The sequence below is a fragment of the Astatotilapia calliptera genome, chromosome 19 (assembly GCF_964374335.1).
Source record: "Astatotilapia calliptera chromosome 19, fAstCal68.1, whole genome shotgun sequence".
Taxonomy (NCBI): Eukaryota; Metazoa; Chordata; class Actinopteri; order Cichliformes; family Cichlidae; genus Astatotilapia; species Astatotilapia calliptera.
The window spans coordinates 28,000,958-28,016,639 of record NC_137440.1 but is presented as its reverse complement, the minus strand read 5'-3'; the positions used below and the strand labels follow the sequence as shown (position 1 = coordinate 28,016,639).

The following is a 15,682-nucleotide window of genomic DNA, read 5'->3' as shown; positions in this document are numbered from 1 at the left end:
ATGTATCGCAATTTAAGAAAACACCAGAAAATAGAAAGACACTGCAAAAGCACACAAAGCACATTGGAAATAAAATAAAAAACCACATAAAAAAGCAGAAGTGTTTCTGGGGAGACAATAATATGACGGGCCAGCTGCGGAAATGACAAGCTAACAGTAAAGAGCTAATAGCAAACATGTATCTAGAGTATTTTTTGAATCGTGCAATTAAAACTCCCATTACCTGCATCTTTCTATCCCTCACAACACTGATGGATAATCTCCATCCTTTAAGCGTGTCTCAGTACAATCCTTCACATGTCTTGGTTTCTGTCATTTCTGCAGCTAGTCCGTCATATTATTGTGTCCCCAGAAACACTTGTGTTGTATATTGGAGTTTTTTTTTTCAACTTCTTTTGTGTTTTATTGAACTTTAATTGTGTCTTGTGTGCTTTTGCAGCATTTTTCTATATGCTGGTGTTTCCTTAAGTTGCAGTCTATTTGCCACCAAAGCCAAAGAGTGACCACATACAAGACAATTAAACATATAAACTCAGGTCAGTTTGGGACATTGTCTGAAGGTCAGTTTACAACAGGTTTCACTCTAGTATATTGGAATTTTATTATCGGAGCCTCTTAAAAACACACATGCCCATTCTGATAATCTGATTGAGATTTATTTCAGATCAATTCAGATTTATTTCTGTAGCGCCAAATCACAACAGTAGTATCCTCAAGGTACTCTGATACCATCAGGACATGTGTACTTCGAGCCTGAATCAGCACACAGGGTTACGTTCTGTGAAAGTTGCAAGAACAAGGTTGGCTAGTGACATTCATGCAATTCAGCATCAGTTCAACAGAGATTACAGGCACAAGATCACAGCTGGTAGTGTCTCTCGGTTATGTCATTGAGCTTCCTCAAGACAATTGTTTTGGAGAATCCTCTAAGCAGCAATTTCATGTATACAATAATTCTAATTTGCAGAAAGATCAAGAGACATGTCTGTGATGCATTTTCTCTATATTCTTAATCCAGAATCAAGGAACAGAGCAGCTATCACACACGGAGACTCACAAAGCACTAGATGTTAAAAAGTGTGGTTACGCTAGCTAAAGATGATGCATTTTGGCTTTCCATCTGAACACCTTGTTGGTGACACTCTAGATTAGGTTTGTTAGTTTTAGGAGATGGGGGAAGCAAAAGAGCTGTCATTTGGTCTGAGGAACACACAACCCCACACCCAGCGTGCATGGTCGCTGTAACACCCCTTGCTTCCTCCCCCTAGTAAACAGTCCATTAGCGTAGTGCTCCAAGGTAAACATATTTACTGGCTGGTGACGGCTTGCCAGTGTGGCTCCTCAGGCCCCGTGGCAGAGGGGATTTCATTAGGCAGAGGGCAGGGGGAGAAGGGAGGAAATTAATGTGCCATTCAAGATGATTTCTTTGTTTCCCATCAACATGATCACAGACAGGCCGCAGGGAAGAGATGATTTACGCACACAAAGGAAAGAGACAGAGAGAGAGAAGAAGGGTAAGAGGGAGGGAGAGAAAATATCACAAAAGGCTCCCAGTGCGTGAAATGTCTTCCTTTTGGTGAAAATGCTCTTGTCATGATTTTTGTTATGGCTTGAAGTGCTGGAATTGTTTTCAATCAGAAAAGCTTTCTTGTTTGTCATTAAGGATTGGAAATGGAAGTATTTCTGAGCAAAAGCACCAACAGGCACAGCAGTGTAATGCAATTTTTTCCCCGCACTATCTACACACAGTAATCCAGCCATTGCGGCGATGTCCTGCAGCCTTGTTAAGAACCTGTTTCACACTATTTTTTTTAATACAGTTTGCTTTACAACCTGGGGGATATTATTCTGTGTCCTGCCTAGTTTATTAATAACCAATTAATTTAATGAAAAGTAAATACAGCTTATGGCAAAATGCTTGTTGAAAAACAGTCAGTGACACTGCTCTATTGTTTGTTTGTGTTACATGAAATTAAAGTTTTTATTCCAAAGTAAGCTTTCATTTTTCACATTCAGTCAGAGTTTCAATGTGAACTTAAGTCTATAATAGTGACTTGAAGAGTGTGCACAGCTTTACACTGTGGAGTCTCGCTATCACTCGCCATGTCTGAAATGAAACAAACTAGAACATAATGAAGGACAGTTCTGATCAAAAGTAGGCGGCTTGGAATATAAAAAATGCAGAAAGTGACTCAGATAAACTGGATATAAGCCTGTCTTTAGTTGGACAGGACCGCTCTTCAAAATAGAAAATTCCAATTATGAGGACAGCAAACCTGGTTTTCTTTGAAAAATTAAACACAAAGTACCTCATAATGAATGTTGCTGCCTAAATCCGGTTTTACATGTTCTAATGTACTGTTAATTTCTTTTAAGTTTAAGTATTTGTGTAAAAGCTGAATGGTAATATACAATATGTATCTCAGTATTTTCTAGGAACTTGCTAAGACCTTTAGTTTCAGTATAGTCCACAATATTTCAACAAAATGTACAATGAGAATTTAAGCAACTACTGAACATTGTGCTATTGATGCTTGCAGGCAGCAGCAGTTGTAAGCACAAGTAAATAAAGAGCACCTTCCATTCTTTTCCAAGTAGTTATTGTCATTGAAGACACACTACCTAATTGTAAGTGTTAAACTACTGAAAAAAGGTGCTAACAGCAGGATTATAATGTAATAGTAGTAACATAGCAGTATATCCAGTGATGTCTTGATGCATGCTCAATTATCCAGGTAAGGAAATCCCCAAAAGTTGATTCTGTTCATTTGGACGTAGCGACAGAATTAACTTTTGGTATATCCAGTGATACAGTGCAAGTGAAATGTAAGGTCAAAAGTAGCTGAGGTAGTGTTTTTCCTGGGAATTTAAAAAGTGTCAAATAATTGCTTAGTTTAACAATAACTAAAATGACATAACCATGTAACATTCAATTAAATTTTATTTATATAGCGCCAATTCACAACAAAGTCGCCTCAAGGCGCTTTATATTGTAAGGTTGACCCTACAATAACAGATACAGAGGAAAAAGCTAACAATCATATGACCCCATGAGCAAGCACTTTGGCGACTGTGGGAAGGAAAAACTGCCTTTTAACAGGAAGAAACCTGCAGCAGAACCAGGCTCAGGGAGGGGCGGGGCCATCTGCCGCGACCATTTGAAGTGAGCGAAGAAACACGGGACAAAAGACATGCTGTGGAAGAGAGCCAGAGATTGATAACAAGCATAATTCAATGCAGAGAGGTCTATTAACACATAGTGAGTGAGAAAGGTGAGAAACCAGCACAACATTTCTACCTGTTCTATCTTGGGTTGAGCTTTTTAACCTGCTCTTTTAAGTTTTGCCTTTTCACTGTGTGACTGAATCATTCATTTCCATTCACCCTTTGCGCTTTCTGTAATATGGAGTGCAGCTAGCAAGTGCAGCTAGTGAGCGCAGCTAGCAAGTGCTCCAGCGACAATCAATGGAGTCATTTTTTTACATTTTGGTCACACATCACTATCTGTTTGCATCTCCTCCTTTGAAGCCAGATTGTTTCCAGATTTACCTGGAACAGTTTTCCTGAGTATTTTGCAAGGAACTTTTGGACGTAGTTGAAGTAGCTCCCTTTTACAAGTCATCAGGCTGATACGTGGCTCTGGCACTTAGACATGTCCATTCTTGAAAAATAGTTAGGTCTTTTTCATTGGGGGATGCGAATCATATTAAAATAGCAAAAGAATGGACCTCATCTTGCCATGAAAGGGATTCAATTGCCAAGTTACTTTTCAGCCTCTGAAAATGGGGCGCATTATATAAAAAAAACGAAAGTGTGCCCTTCAGTGACATCATGATTGTTTGATAAAGTCCACTGTGGTGCCATATAGAAGCAAAACGCAAAATTTCTAAGTCATGCACTTATTAGCAGTGCTGGTGAAACTGCTTTAAACAATTCACACTTGTTTAACTTGTGAGGTTGATATTTACACACCATATCCAGACTACCTTGGAAATACATAAAAATACCTCAGAATTTACCAAACAGTTTTCAGGAGAAGGTAAAAAGTAAATTGTTTTTCATGTATTTTATTTTTTCTGACCTTCAAATTAATGAGAATAAAATGGAGCAATGCGTAGTAATGTGAAGAAAATGATAATAACAACACCCAATGTAAGCATGCAACAATACCAGGTATCCGACTCTCTTTTGTATTTGTGTAACTGCAGTGACTCCGCACTTCAGAAATTAAAATCTTTCTCAATTTGCTGCTTTAAAAGAGAAGTTACAATTCCTGCTAACGCTAATGCTAAATGTAGCTAAGCAGATCCTCACATTTCCACTAACTTTTGCAAGCTGTTTTTCTATGTGTAAAAAGATTATAAGCAATTGTGCTGTGTCAATGCTTAGTAGAATTAAAGTTGTTTGTTTTTTTTAATTGTGAAGAGAATAGCATCCAATACTAATAATATTTTAAAACCGTGGAGCTCAAAATAATCATATATCTACTTAAAAACTGTGAAATCAAAGTACCTTTTTACTTTGCTTTACTAGTTACGTTGCTAAAGATGGGAACTTAATATCTAAACACATAGTGAGAAATTTATATTGTATAGCGCTTTCCTAAAAGCAAAGCAGGTACTGTAGAGCGTAAAGTCTGTGTACATCACAAGAATGTGTCCCTGCATGTGTCCTTACTCTGCTTCTCTTCATCCCCGTCTCCCACTATTAAGGTCATCCTCTGGATTATATGACACCTGTGACTGATGTGCTGGGTGACACGAGCTGCATATAAATAACTATAGAACAGAAGCACACCTCTTTTTATTTACACACAAAATAATGTATTTTCAGATGCCCGTCTCACTGTGCCAGGGAGGCAGTTTTTACTTTATGTAGCTGGTGACCTTAGACTGTGGAGCAGGTGTTTAGGGTCTGATAACATCATGACAGAGGGTACAGGTGTGACAACACTGAGACAGGAAGGACACAGACGCACGCATGCAAAGACACAGATTGTGGGTCATATTGAGTGGTACGGCTCTTTGTTCCCTGACTAAAAGACAGTAACCTCATACAGCAGGAGATGAAAGAGGACGCAGCTTTAAATGAAAAAAAAAAAACTAATTAAAAATGCCCACTCAACTTAAGCCATTACACAAATTCGCATCTCTTCAGTGCAAACAGCGCAAACGTAATGAATTCAATTTATATACATGAAAATAAGTATTTCAGATGGCGGGCGGATTGTTTGTTGATGTAGTTCAAAATAATCCCTCTCAATACATCGTCCGTGTTTCAGCACGTGCGTCTGTGTGCACGGATCTACATATGTAACGACCTAAAGATGAATGTGAGCTTTCATGCCGTCAGGGGGGGAGAGTTGTCCTCTGCACCATCATGTGGAGAGAAGCAGTACAGCAGTGACTTCATTGGCATTCCTCTCCTAAGGGTGGCGGGTAACCCAGCCTCAGAAAGTAATCCTTCTTTACTGAGGCGTGGGAAGGGAAGAGGACACAGTGTAAAGCTGATCGATTTGATCCTAACCGGGAAATTGTACATGTGGTTCCAGAGCTAAGAAGTTTGTCCACTATGCTGCTATCCAATCCCATACTTATACCCTCGGGACGAATACATAAACTGCTTCTGTATAGCGTCAAACCGTGAAGAGATGTTTATAAATTTGGAGCTACTACATAAAGTGCAGGGTTTTCCTTTTTTAAAAGGCCCTAACCCTGCGGGGTGATGTTTTGCTGATATCCAACAAGGCCCAAGGTACAGCCTTGATAAGGACTGATATACAGACAGAGAATGTTTTGTCTCTCCAGTTCTCATTGAGCATGACAGAGAGGATTTTAGAGAGACTGCACTGCCAGATGGGAGATTGTTCCTTCATGGGTATTGTCTGCGAAACGCCTCGGAATATGTCAGCTTTATCTGTGTTAAAACATACCAAACATTTTTGCATGTGATACTGTGGTACCGATGCTATAGCCTCTCCCATCTGTGCCGTTGCAAACTGTATCTCGGCCCTGCAGCATCCAGCACACAAGGCAGAAATAACTCCACTGATCTGAGGAGAAGGCTGCCACTGCCACATTTGTGATACGTAAATGTGTGAAATATTGTGATATTGAGACATGGTTCCAGATAGATTATGTTGTATCAGCGAGCTGTGTTTTATCCGTCCCCCTGCTGCTCTCTCCCTCGTTCTGTCCCTCTATCTCATTCACACACACACACACACACACACACACACACTGACACACATAACGCTCTATCATTTCCCCTCATCCGATGCAAGAGGTGTGAAAGGCAAATATATGCTCTCTGTCACTGTGGACATAATACCGAGGTCATGAATGGAATGTTAATGAATGTTTCGCCACATACTTCTATCAGTGTATACACGAGCACGCATGCAGAATCACACTCGCACACCGGGAGTTGCAAAGTGAGTACCGACGTAGCCAAAACCATAACAATACACTAATTCAGATATGCATTCCTTTGCAAGCGAGTGGGTGTTTCTTCAGACCACGGCAGCTTGCTTTGACTTGTACGTTGCGCTGCGAGAACGTGCAAAAAGGATGAAAACAAAAAGAAAAATCCCAAAACAAAAATTCAGCTGACCAGCTAGGTAGAGGGAGGCGACACAGTGAAGCCAAGCGGGCCCGCTTTCTGAATGCATCCCGTGAGCTTCAAATCCGTGTCACGTTGGGAATTGCAATAGAGGAAACAAAGGGGGGACAGAGGGTGTGGGAAGGAGAGGCCGCGGCTCGTAGATCAAGAGGCTGTGTTTGAGTATCTTATCTCGCCTGTCGCCAGCTCAACCTGGCTCCATTGACATTGTGTAGGGATTAGAAAGGTCCACAGCAGCTGATTATTTGGGTGAGTGAGCGGTTCCGTGTAAACAAACATTGTGCCCGGGATTCTTCCAGTCACAACATGGGCCCGTGACAAACAGCATATGCAAACACATACACACAAACATCCATAAAACACAGCCACTGTGGTGCGTCGTGCAGGTCGTGGGCAGCGGTGGTGGCTTCTCATCTATTGTCAGGCACTAACAGTTTAAACTTGTAGTCCAGGAAAGCACGTCGTTACCCTGGAAACATCAAAAGATATGCTTGGGTATATACAAAGTTCTGTTATTGACTGTGAGTGGATCACATTGTTCCTTTGAAACGTGCTAAAAGATGGCAAAAGAAGAATGAGGCTACTGTAACCAAAAACTGCTGGCATCTGTACACTTGCTAAAGCCAAGAGGAGTCAAGTGGAAGCATATTGGGGGTGAAGGGAAGCTAGCAATTATAAGAAAAAAAAAGTGTATTATAGTTTACTGACAACACAATACCGTTACTGCCAAGCAGATGGGATAACACCAAGTTCGAGAAAAAGCATTTATTTATAAACACAATTCCTCTGTGAGTCTCCACAACCTACACTGTACATTAAAAAAAAAGAAAAACAGTGGTAGAGTGAGAAGCGCACGTGGAAGAGGCTGTGAATTCGACTGCATCTCCAGATATTCATTCCAGATGCTGGCTAGACTTGGTGGAGCCAGGGCCTGCTGCACTGGGGGTTGGATTTAGTTGTCTTTTCCTCCAGGTGTGATGCCTCATGCTGATTCCCCCACATGTTCCATGGGTCTTATCCAAACACGCAGGGGCTGGTGACAGCGCCGGTAAGGCTGCCCTGCCTCCTGCACACCCCCCCCGCCTGCCTTCCTCTATTTTTACCTCCCCTCGTGGCCCACCCACCCGCCAGCGCTGCAATATTGTGACGAGCGACTACTCTTCTTATCCTTACCTGTCATCAGAGCAGCTATGCTGAATCCCTACCCACCTGAAAGTCTACTTCCTTTAAGGAGCTTTTTTCCCCCTTTATTCCACTTTTTCCATTCCTTCAGACTTCTGTCTCCTCCTGGCTTTGAACCCTTTTGACAAGGGGTTATGTTCACACTGCTCCTCCGTGGGCTCTGGTGCTCTGCTGCAGTCTGGGAAAGACCAGTTGTTACTCTTGTAACTCAATCGTGCTCAGCGGTGATGTAGGACATATTAAACTCGTCATATTTCAAGGCTGGTCAGTTTTAGGACAGTGCGCCATCGGGGAGTGTTAGGTGGTTAAAAAAAGCAAAACGGAGTGGAAAAAGAAAAATAGCAGCTCTGCCGTTTTGTGTATTTGTTCCCCCAGCTGAATGTTCAGTGTCGGTTTCCATTAAAAGGGTCAGTGAGCGAAATTCTTTATCCCACTGTGAACTAGGCTGGCTTAAGCTCTCTCTTTTTGCAGTTTTTATTTTTACTCTACACCATGACTCCATTCTTCCATTACAAAATGAAAGTTTCCCGTTAACGTACATGAAATCCTCCTACTCTTAGAGTGTTTTTTTTTTCTTTTCTTAGGGCAGGGACAGATAGAAGCAGTGGGGGCAAACATTATTAGCTAGCCCACACAAAATATGTTGTCTCATGGCTTGAGTTGGACGCTTTCCAGCACTGGCATAACCAAGTATAACATATTTATGGGAAGAAGAAACAAGCGTCCTTATTGAAACATGTTGGCCTTCATTTCTTTGACAGGAATCCGTTGCGGTTCATCAGTATTGCAACAGACATTGAGATGATTGATTGTTTGTTCCCATTTGAAGTTGTTTTTTTTTTCTTTTTTAACAGGGATGAAAAGTTTTATAAATTTATTACAAGTCAATTATAGAGTTACAGATTAATTACAAGGCTTTTGTTTTGAATGATGAAGTCATTAGATTAAAATGGCTACATACCCTGTTTTACTGCAGAAGCTTTAAAATGCAATTAAATGGTTGTCTTTTCTTAATCCATTAATCTATTCAGTTCCCTGTAAAGTATTTAGACACCACATTTTGAGTTATATCTTACAGACGCAAGCTAGTCTGGTCTGTAAAACAGTCCGTGTGCACACTCGAGTGTGTAAGTAGTCTTCTGTTATCATAATTTTACTTGGATACTTTGAAACTCCCCTTGAGCCAGAGCAATGTAAATGATTTCCTGATGTTTAAACCATCGTTGCTGTGATTAGACACAGAGGATCACGATTGCAGCTTATAAACTGCCTGTAATGTCCCCAGAGCTCATTAAAAAGCACAGAAATGATGGCAACGCTTAACTCTCTGCGAATGTGCAGTGACAGAAAGTGACTATGATTTGATTTTATTGTTTTTACAGTATAGTCAAAACCGTTGTGTCTTCAAACCAAAAGACAGAAGCCAAGAGCGTCAAATCCACGATGGTCCTCATAACGTGCATCTGTATCTTATCAACTCATTTTCTCATCAGGTTTTTTTCCAGCGGTTAATAATATTGTAATTCCCCTTCGGGGGGTGATTAATATGTTGTGTCAAAGTAAATCAGATTTTTTTTTGGCAACTGAAGTCTAATGTGATGGGTGCAGCAAAAGTCAGGAAGCTGTGGTTTGGTTTGAGAGCTGTGGTTCAGTTTCACTCGTCATTGTTGCTACACTTCCACTCCCTTTCTTTTGGATCATAGAAATGCTGCTGCTGAACAGAAAAGTAATGCTTAGACTGAGAGTTTTCTTAGTTTGAATGAAGTCCAAGAGATGGACTTCATAGATGGTTCGTCAATGGGACGATTTAGAAATTACATGGTTTTATATGTAAATCTAATTTTTTCCTTATATTGAGGCGTATATTCAAATAAGTCATGTTTCTGTTTTGGGGTGTTTCTCATTGATGGGAACTAATTCCCCCTGTTTGTTCCAGGTGAACCATAGCTAGCATTCAGTCAAGCCACCTTTTCTGGTGACATCATTGCCGGTCATGTCGTCTTTTCTGCTCCAGCGAGAGCTAAATGTTGAACCTTAGTGAGGCCCCAGTGCTGGTATTAATTTCTTGGGCCTGTTGGCATCCATCCCCTGGCAGACCAGCTCCAGTCTCAGCCTCAGCCCAAGTTCTGGTTCCATCTCCATGTAGGAGTGTTACTGGAAAGCTGGACAGCGGGTCTGGCTCCCATAATCATTTCAAACCGATCTGCCAGCATCTGTAGCAAAGTTTGCAGGAGATTAACTAGCATTCAGAGTGGACAGACAGGAGTAAAATAAATAAATATATGTATATGTGTGTGTCTGTATATAATGTATTAAGAGGAAAAAGAACACTCATCCTGCTATCATACATCATCTTTACAAACCTGTAAAAGAAATGAACTCCTTCTGCGGTCCATTTTTCTGCAATATGGCTTTACAGCTTAATACGATATAGTGCATGCATTTGTGGAATTTCTATGTGGTTTCCAAGAGTTTTAGCAATTTATACTGGGAAAGGGTTGTTTCCAATTGCAAACAGAAGGAATGGCTGAATAATGAAGTGGAATCTTTTTTCTTTTTTGCAAGGAGATAAGAAACTAAAGTCCACAAGTCGCTTCGTGTTAATATATTCACCACTCAAGGACTATAAGCATGTGAGCATGAAGAACAATTAAATAAATAAAAACACATTTGATGACCCATATGCAGTGTTCATACTTTAGATTGAAGCATATACACTCCAACTACTTTGTATTATGTTGCTTTAATACATGGATTGCAGGCTTATTCCATTCAAACAAATGCAGCTGGTGGTCAGCAATATGTTACTTCATGCTGTTTCATGAACTAGTTTGTCTTTGTCTCATTGGCTCTCCTGCCAAAGAAACTAGATATGTACTAGCTATACCGTTAGAGCATGCCCGCTGCATTCAGTAACAATTAGTACATCTGTGGTGGTGATTATAAATGTACCTTACACTGACTGTGAGTCTCTGTGTGTAGAGGTGATCAGAAAGTCCCACTGGGTCTTGTTCTGCCGTTCACAGGATTCCATTGGCTTCATGGGACACTGCACAGTTTTTGAGGCTATTAGTGAATGTTTAACGTTGAGTCAACATGAGGGAATACTGTACCTTCCCCAAATTTATGAGACCAAGATGTAGAATGATTAAACCTCACCTCTGACAATCATTATAACTAGGTTTGCTTGGGTAGGAAAATCCAGTGTTTCCTCCTCCTTTAAAATAAACATTACGTTGGCCTGGATTTACAGTTTTCTGAGCTGAATCTAGTGAGTCCACAAAACATAAATTTCAGTTTGGAAAGAAGAGAAACACTGTAACCTTTACAAGTATTTCATTATGATGAGGGAGTTTTGACACAACAATAGGTTCACATCCTGCCGGTGTTTCTACATAATACCAAAGCACTCCCGCTAATCCTTTTTCATGCATCACATATACGTCATATATCACGTTTAGATGCTTTATTGAAGTTATCTGTGCATGAACTCTCTCCTGACTAGCTGACCTCCACCATGATGCCCATGAATCTCTTTCTTCCTGGACCAACAACTCCGCAGAGGTTTCTTCTACAAGCTGTTGTTCCTCCTGTAAACACAAATAGAATAGTGTGTATGTGTATCTGTGTGCGGATGGGGTTATTCAAAAGCTGTTCCACTTGCATGGCAACGCCTCATTACCCATACTGCCTTCTTCTTTGCCCTGAAGTGGGGTGCAGCTCCCCTCACTGGGCCCAGTTGTCAAGGTGACCCAACATGCCCCAGGATGGCAGGTAGGCAGGCAGACAGGCTGGGAGAGAGGGGGCTGTTCACCCTGTCTTTATTGTACGGGGCCCACCGTATGCTACCTGGTACACTAGACCCTGGGTACTTCCAGACTGCAGTATATATCCCGGTGAGCAAGCAGCTGATCTCATTTTTCAACAAGCAGCTGCCCCAACATCAGGCCCAGGTGAAGGTGACCTCCCTTGCCTGTTGGTGTGTCTCCTAAAGTAGAGAGGTGCAGTCAGTGCTGTGCAAAATAATGCTATAATGAAATCAGAATTTGATTGTTGATCTGGCACCCACAGTATGCAAGGCTTGTAGACACAAATGCGACAGTTGTTGCAGAGTTATTGTAGCAGCCTGTGATGTTTGAACTGTGTTTTCTGCAAAATGACACAGATCAGGAAGCACAAACAGGCCATTTTATCTTTGCGCACATCTATCTCTGTGTCTTGTTCATTCTCACACTATGCATTTCTCTATCCATTTACCCATTCCTTCCTCTTATTTGTGTCTCTCTTTCCCTCCCTCCCTCCCTGTCTCTTCCTGTCACCCCCCTCCCTCTTCTACTTCTAACACAGGACAGATTGGGAAGCCGTGATGGCGGCACAGAAGTTGAGGGAGAAGCTATTTATCCCAGACGGATCAGGAGGTGTGTGACGGAGGTGTGGACGGTTGCTGCAGGTCAGTGACGTTGGCAGGCGCCAGGCAGGCCGGCCCACATGGCTCGGGGACTGTGGGACTACAGACAGATGGCACCTGGTGGGTGACAAACAATTAACAAACCAACAAGAATAGCTGGATCGGCAGTATACCCACAAGCACAGGAGATAGCAAGAGAGCGGGTGCATCTGTGCTCTGAACACTTTTACTCTTTACTTTTCCTCTTCCCAAGTCTTGTTTTGTATAACAGTTGCAATTTACCCATGTGTCTTTTTCACAAAAACACTCTTGTTGTCGTGTCGCTATAGAACAGTCTAAATAAAGCAGTGTGGAGCATATGCAGCCAGCATATGTTTCTGTTTATTTCAGAAGAAGCAGTGGGTAATTTAAATGTGCAATACTGTGGAACAGCACATTTGATATCTACTTAAATGTTAAGCAAAACTTATAAACAGTTACATAAAGTTTGTCTTTGCAATCGCATTGCCTGCATTGGTTACAGGTTATGTGTAAAATCCATGCTGGGAATAGATTGTGTGGTTTATGGTCGTCACTGGTATTGGACTGTCTAACTACATTCAATTGTAATTAGACAGTCCACTTACTGTACACTGAAGATGGCCTCTGTTGTCATAAATGAGAAAATATGTGATTATTTAATCTTTTTTAAGAGTGACAAGATAGAAATTATTATCCATACTGAGCTCTGTGTGCGAGTAAACGACTGTCATCTGGTAGAATTATTACTTCGGACCGGCACTGGTACTTGTGTGTGTGTGTGTGTGTGTGTGTGTGTGTGTGTGTGTGTGTGGAGGAACACATCTGGAGTCTAGACTCAATGGCTCTGTGGGCAGGGTCCTATCTCCAAGCAGCATCAGGTCCGGAGACCGGCCATGTTGACATAGGTGGCACACACACACACCGGCATCTGTTTCAACAGTCAGTACTCACACACACACACACACACACACACACACACACACACACACACACACACACACACACACACACACACACACAAGCACTTTGATTCTCCAGTTTGAGGGCGAAGGAGGGAGGAGGTGACAGAGAAGTACCCAAGGTGGAGTTATTGGGGGTACGATGCACCGCCTCCTGAACCATCAGAGGTCCCTGGTAACCAAAAGCAAATGCTACTTCTCAGAATCAGCACTGTAAATCCTCCAATCCCCCCTTTCCTTTGCTGTGTCAGGATATTAAGGTAAAGGAGGGGAGGGCAACATGTGTATCTATGCGTTTTTTTTTTTTTTTTCTCCGCATGCTGATTGTGTGGTTGTGCTCGTGTTCATACGTGTGTGCTTTTATGTGTGCGTCGTTAACAGACAACACATATTATGAATTCCCTCCTGAGGAGTTATGGGTAATCTTGAAAATGGCCCCACAGTAGTCTTCAGGGGGAAGTCTATGTGTGTGTGTGTGTGTGTGTTTGTGTGTGAGTGTGTGTGCAAAAGAGAGAAACTGCTACTGGGCTGCATTGCAGGGTGTATGCTGAAAAAGCCTTTAGCGCTTCCAGATCAGTGAGTTTTATTAGTCCGTATCAGAGGACTGCCACTTGTGATTTACATCTTTGTGATGTGAAAACACACACACACACACACACACACACACACACACACACACACACACACACACGTGATATATTAATACCTACATTTTCCCTGCATGTCACTTGCTAATGTACACACAAAGTGTATAGAAAGAAATTAAAATGAGGACTGAGCAGAAACTCTCCCTTGTGTCAGCCAAAACTGAACAACAGGCAAGACAGATGGATGCAGGCTTAAGAGTAAAAGATGTATAAAACAAGCCATTGTGATAGACAGCCAGAGAAAATGAATTCTGCAATACTCTGAAGCCAGTTTACATAGAGCCTTGACATATTAATGGGATAAACACAGTGATAAATCTTGGTCGGGGAGTGACATGCAAAGAATGCTGGTGCGGTAAGCTTTTCACAGTAGCAAAATAAACACAGATAAGACTGTGGGAATAATTATAAAGAGGTATGGCACAAGGTACATGTGTGTGAGCCTGCTTGGACCAACAGACACACATGGAAAACATAGGCAACAGCAGCACCTACAGCTTAGGTATCATTTTCTTTGGAGATTTACTTGTCAAATACAGTTAGGTCCATAATTTGTTGGATAAAGACACCAACACCATCATGTTACATTTTAAATCACTGATTAATATGCAGACTTTCAGATTTCATTCAAGGGGTTTAACAAACATTGCAGATTAACTGTTAAGGATTTACAGCCATTTTTATACATGCACCCTTGTTTCCAGAGGCTCAAATGTAATTAAACAAACTAACATAATTTTAAATATAAGGGTTGTTCTTAATTCTTGTAAATCCTTTGCGCTCAGGGACTGCCTGATGTTTAGGACCCATGAACATCACCAAATGCTGTGTTTCCTCTCTTGAGCAGCTCTGGCAGGATGCAGTTGCTGCTTATTTGTTGGTCTTTCTGTATTCAGTAACTGAAAAGCATGCCCTATTGAACTGCAATCAGGTGACTGACCTTGCCTTCTGAAACTCTTGGGTTTTCTTGCAGTATGCTTAGGGTCATTATCTGTTTCACAATGCAGTTTCACAGCATTTTGCTCAATCTGAGCAGAGAGTAAAAATCCATACACTTACAATTCCTGCTGCTGCTTCTATCAGCAGTCAAATCAACCCTGTTAAAGATAAATAAGCACTGGTCACCTGGTTCCACTGGCAATGATATAGTACATGCCCATGTCATAAGCCTTCACCATGTTTGACCCATGATGTGATGTGATTCTTCCCCATGTGTTTCTTCATAACTTCATCTTGGTTTTATCTCTCCAGAGCCTTTGAAAGATTTTTCAGGTGTTTTTTTGGAAAAGTCTAATCTCATTTTCCTGTTCTTGAACGTAACCAGTGGTTTTCACCTTGTTGTACACCTCCTATTTTTTTGTCCACAAAGGATTGTAGAGCGTGATTTCCTTGCAAATTTTCTTGACATTGTGAATTTGCTTTTTTTCAACCATGGAAATAATTCTGTCATCATAAACTTTAATTGTCTTCTGCTGGTTTTCAGGCCTTTTGATCTTGTTGAGCAGACCAGCACATTCCTTCTCTTTAAGAACGTGATAGGCCGTTGGTTTCGCAATTCTTAAAGTTAGATATATTTTATTAATATTTTAACCTGATAATGGCCTTGCTCACATTTCTTTTGCCTCATATTTAAAATTGCAGTTAAAAGCTACAGAATACAAACTTGGCACACCCATTAAACTGCTCCTAAGTCAACTGTCTCCTTAATTTTAAGCCTCTGAAAATGTACTGATCCACATACAAAAAAAAGCTGTAATTCAGTTAATACAGTATGTTTGCAAAAACCTTCTTGCAGTTACAACTGAAAGTCTATACTTTAATCGCGCCTTGATTGATTTAAAATC

General features: G+C 41.1%; 1 long non-coding RNA gene across 1 annotated transcript in view; it reads left to right on the top strand.

Annotated features, from left to right (window-relative positions):
- The window catches only part of LOC145422594 (uncharacterized), a 51,409-nt gene extending 36,651 nt beyond the window's left edge, over window positions 1–14,758 (top strand). The window contains exon 3 of the long non-coding RNA XR_013903908.1: window positions 12,151–14,758. This is a non-coding gene — a long non-coding RNA (uncharacterized LOC145422594). The remainder of the gene's footprint in view (window positions 1–12,150) is intronic.
- Window positions 14,759–15,682: the final 924 nt, after the last annotated feature.